This window comes from Pteropus vampyrus, unplaced genomic scaffold (assembly GCF_000151845.1).
Source record: "Pteropus vampyrus isolate Shadow unplaced genomic scaffold, Pvam_2.0 Scaffold31, whole genome shotgun sequence".
NCBI classification, from domain to species: Eukaryota; Metazoa; Chordata; class Mammalia; order Chiroptera; family Pteropodidae; genus Pteropus; species Pteropus vampyrus.
Window position 1 is genome coordinate 11,219,977 of NW_011888812.1, and position 5,377 is coordinate 11,225,353.

A 5,377-nucleotide genomic window follows, 5' to 3' on the forward strand; every position below is an offset into this window, starting at 1 on the left:
TTCCAGGACTTCAGAGACTCATTCTCTGCTGGTGGCAAAACAACTGTAAATACATTGGCATAGAGTAAGTCCTCTAACTTGGTAGCACTTGTGATGAGAACTTTTACAACATGATCTATGTCCCACCAAAAATAATGTCTCCTCTGGAATAACTCAATACAGTAGTGATCCACGATTAGAGGTTCAGTCCTCCATCTCTCAGAGGATGTTTAGTCTTCTTAGATGTCTCATTAAATTTCAAGAAAAAGTACTTTGAACTGTATCAAATAACTACAAAATTATTTAGCATATCATTCTAAAATCACTTGATCTGACTCTGTGACTGCCAGGGCTTTTTTCATTAACCGTCAACTTTATAAGAAGTTGTAATACAAGCTGAAAATCACATGATATAACTTATATGTTAGATATAAACATAAAAGTGACAAATGAACAGGACAAACAAACAGAGACTCATGGACATGGACAACGGAGTAGTGGTTACCAGAGGGTAGCAGGGAGCGGGAGGGAGAATTTTTTTATTTTTTTAAAAAAATTTAAATCATTTCTTCAATTAAAAAAAAAAATAAAGTGCAAAAAAAAAAAAAAAGAATTCTGTCCATTTAATCTCTACCTAGCCCACAAATCTTAATGCACATACACTATTTAGATTATCAGCACATATTTTTTTAAACTAAACTGACTATGATGATCACCAACTATTACATTAGAAGCTGGTATTGTTTCTCAAAACCTTTGTGGTAACATAAATAATGAGGGAAGAGAACACCGACACAGAAAAGAGAGACAGAAGAAAATGGGACATGGTTTTATTTTTAATGCTTCTTAGGTTCTGAGAAAGATGAAAAACAGAGCTTCAAGAGCCAGATTCCAAAAGGCAGCATACTCAAAGGAAAAGCCCGAGCTTAATGGGTTTGAGCCATTTAAAAGGTCTCTCTTGATGGAAATTAAAGGCTTGAACTGGAAAACCTCAGAAAACTTTCCAGTCTAAGAATCTATGACACTTTTTGTGCAGCCCCATCTTATTCTATTCTGCTGACTTTTTTCATATTTTTATAATTAAAGAAAAATCCCATCACTCTGACTTCAACAATGCTAGCCAATGGCCCATCACTCTGACTTCAACAATGCTAGCCAATGGTAAATGGGATTTTATAATTACAGAGACAATATAATGACTACAAGGTACTCATTTAGCATCTACCTATAATACCCAAAACATCCTCCGGGGGAGAGTATAGCACAGGGATGAATAACAACAGACCCTGAAACTGCACTGCCTGTGTTGAAATCTCAACTTCGCCACTTCCTGTCTAGGTGACCTCGGGCAACAGAATAAACCTCTCTATGATTCAGTTTCATCATGTTTAGAATGGGGTACCAATAGTGCCTACCTCTTTGGTGGTTGTTTCATTACAAGTCAAGTGCCTGAACACTACCTGCCACCCAGTAAAGCTACACTAAATGAAAACTGTTATCAATGTCCTTGAATGCTTCACTATGAACACTGCATCAGAATGAACCAGGTGGATCTTTTCCAACTTGATAAAGATTATAGACACAGTCCAGGATTAAAAGAACATTATACTTATAATCCATTAATCCCTCTATGGGCATGGTGTAAGATTGTATGACAGGAATTATCTATTTTACGATATATGCGATATAGCATTTTCTTTTGATGGAATATATTTTGACTAGCAGAATAGAAAAAAAAGAAATAGGATCCATGTACAGTAGGAAGACCTAAGTAGTGGAAAGTAAAAGGATAAACGAATCAAATGAAAAGGGAGAAATTATATTTAAGAAATGAATATCAACAAGTAATAAGAATATTAATGTTGTAATTAAGTGAGATTAGTATTCTTCAAAAAATCTTCAGAAAGACTTCCTTTAGTGAGGGAGTTCTGGAAGCCCAATCCCCTAAGATGTCCCAGGTATACTCAGGAGGCCCCTTGAGAAGCAACAACAAATATATACAAAATATACCTTGGTAAAGAAAATGCAAAATGAAAAAAATTGATTCCTCAGAGTCCCTATACCTGATGATAGGGATAAAGTTAAACAAAAGAAAAGAATTGCACAACTCCAGGTACAAACCCAAACTCTTTGCTTATTCACTGCTGAGGAAATTACAGGATTACTAAACCTCAAATGGAGAAGGTGAATCCAACCACACAGATTTGGCGGGGAGAGGGAGAAAGGACTATGCAGAAAAAGCTGAGCTTTCTCGTAGGAGCCAGCTGTGATGAACACTCTACAGGTCTCACTCACATCACTGCTCCAGTTTATTCAGGCATCTTTCATTGATGATGCTACAGACTGATAAAGGCACACCCACTGAAGCACATAAAGGTGTTAGGTAGTCTCTATCCAATTCTTTCTTTCTCATTTTTTACTTTTTTAGATACCATCTAGTACCCTTCTCTTATTAATCATCTGTGTTGGATTTCACCAGGGTAAATATTCTATTAGCCAGTTAAATTATTCAGAGGTAAAAACTAGGTAAATAAACTATTCTCAATCATTGAAGTCATCCATGATTCTGTACTATAAAAACTGAAAGATGTTCTTACTGGGCTTTCAGCTGAGAGCACTAAGTTAACACTTCTCTATTTGAAAAACATCATCTAACATACGTTTTTAATGAATGGCTTTTTAAAAAGACAAGTTAATATTCCATAGTAACAAAAATTCCCTCTATAGTACTTTAAAGTTACAGTTTCATGGCTTTCGATTAAGTGAGAGTAAGCAAGGTACTTCCCTGAGCACAGGTTTCTTTTTATGTACATGTATAAATAAAGGTTTCTGTGATAAATTTAAAATGTTTACACACATCAGCCTTCTAGAACAGAATTGGAAAATCCGATATCAGTCTTCCAGAATAGTAGCATTTACTCCTTTATATTCCAACACACTTGATATGTACACAATTTTAAGTTCTCTAATTTAAGTTATAAAGTAAATATAAATATTAACATATCATGTAAAATGCAATAGACCAGGAGCCATGATTATGAAGCCATTAGTTTCTTTGTAATACATTACTCATTTCTCTTTGTTATTTGGCAAAATGAATAATAACACCTGTCAAGCTATAATACTAAAACCAAATATATTTTGTATAAACTGGTTAACTTCTGTGTTTTTCCAGCTTAATTTTCTCAATTCAGACTTTCTCCTATGAGAATATATGTTTAAGACCTTAGGTATATTTAAATATACAGTGTGAATTTTCAATGAGCATTTGTTGGTTATTTTAAGAACTCTTCTCAGTTCTTTCCATTAGTATTTGTGCTTCTTTCACTGAGAGTATCTGTAGATACAATAAATGTGTGTGACCACAGAACACAATAATGGATAGACCTACAGATAATTTCATGTAGCCACACTTTCCATGTAGAGTGTTCATCGCAGCTGCCTCCCACAGACGCCCCATCACCTCAGCCTTTCAGATCCAATGCGGTATCCAATGCAGATGTCTACACTATAAATACACTTAAATAAAAGAAATATTTACTATACAAAAATAGTAGAACATTCTCACCTGCTTGGAATATTTTTTCAGAGAAACAAAGCTGTTAATGTTCACATAAAAACTGGACTCATTAGTGGAAATCAACTTGGCTGCATAAAAACTGGACTCATTAGTGGAAATCAACTTGGCCAAGTCTATTATTCGCCAACACAAAAACCTCCAAAAATTTAAAATACTGAAATTAGTTATTTGAAGGAGCCTCTACTCAGTCCACTATTTGGGGGAAACCAAGAAGTACTTTACTTTGAGGATTTAGGATAGCATTCACGTCTCTGGCCGGTAACTTCTCTCTGTACCTAACGACACAAATGCTGGGATTTATCTTCCTGAAGAAGCCAATGACTGAGCCTTCTCACAGGTAATAGTAGAACTCGTTAGCCTTACAGTCATTCAAACAGCTCATCCCAAAGGACACCTATTTCCTAATTAAAAGAATGTCCTACTTCTTTCTAACTGCATCCCAGAAAATTGGAACCTTCCACAAGTTTCTACAAGCAATGAGAGACATCAATGCAAAGGGAACTCTAACAAGAAAACATCTAGAGGACCAGATGTCAGTTAAGATAGACTCCAAACTAGGCAGAAATTTGAGTTTTCAGAGATCTCTCAGGTATTTCTATCTCCGAAATACTTATTCCATTCAAATGTGCAGACACAGCCTCTGGCTTTTTATATCATTTTTGTTTCAAATGAGAGAGAATGTAAAGTCATTATAGAGAAGTTTATTTGAATATTTGGAACAAATTCAAAAGAAGTAACCTCTTCTGGACAGTTTTCTCCCATAGAACAATCCCTAGAGAAAAAATAAGATTTGGGTCTGGCCAAGAAGGAGTAGCAGACAGCCAAATTCATGAAAAACCTAAAATTTAAAAACAAAAATAATAAAATCAATACAGATTTATAAGCTTCAAATAAAGAAATCTTTAGGTAACAATAACATTTAACCTAAATGAAGGGAGACCCAGTCTCAGGATCCCTGACTCAACCATATTCCTAGAAAAGTAGGTCCTTCTCTGGCTCCTAGTCTCTGCTCTGGAGGCCCTGAGATTCAGAAGCAGAGAGACTTGGGACTGAGGAAGATACTGAAGCTGATGTTTCAGTTCTTAAAAAGACCAGTAATCACAGTTGTATAGTTTGAAGGCATGGATTTAAGTCAACTGAAACCATAAGGATTTTCAGTCAAATAATGCAGTTCCTTATTTTTTTATACAGTGACATTGGTTAACGAAAACCAGTAAGTTTCAAGGGTATACAATTCAACAGTAAATCATATATATATTGCTTTGTGTGTTTACCATCCACAGTTATATTTGTCACCAAATATTTAACCCCTTTAACCCCATCTGCATCCCCCCTCTCCATCCCCTTCGATAACCACTAGTCTATTGTCCATGTCTATGAATCTCTGTTTGATATGTTTGTTTGTTGCTTTTAGATTTATATCCCATATATAAGTGATATCATGTAGTTTTCAACTTTTTCTCTCTTATTTTGCTTAGCATGATTATCTCAAGAATCATCCGTTATCGCAAATGGCAGTATTTCATTTCTTCTTATACCTGAATAATATTCCATTATATATACATACCACAGCTTCTTTAGCCAATCATCTCTTGTAGGACACTTCAATTGTTTCCATGTCCAGACCAGCATGAATAATGCTGCTACGAACATCGTATCATTCAGTTGTTTCCATGTCTGGACCAGCATGAATAATGCTGCTACGAACATCGTGCCTATATCATTTCGAATAAATGTTTTCAAGACATTGGGATAAATATCCAGTAGAGGGATTGCTGGATCATGTGGTAAATCAATTTTTAGGTTTTTGAGGAAACT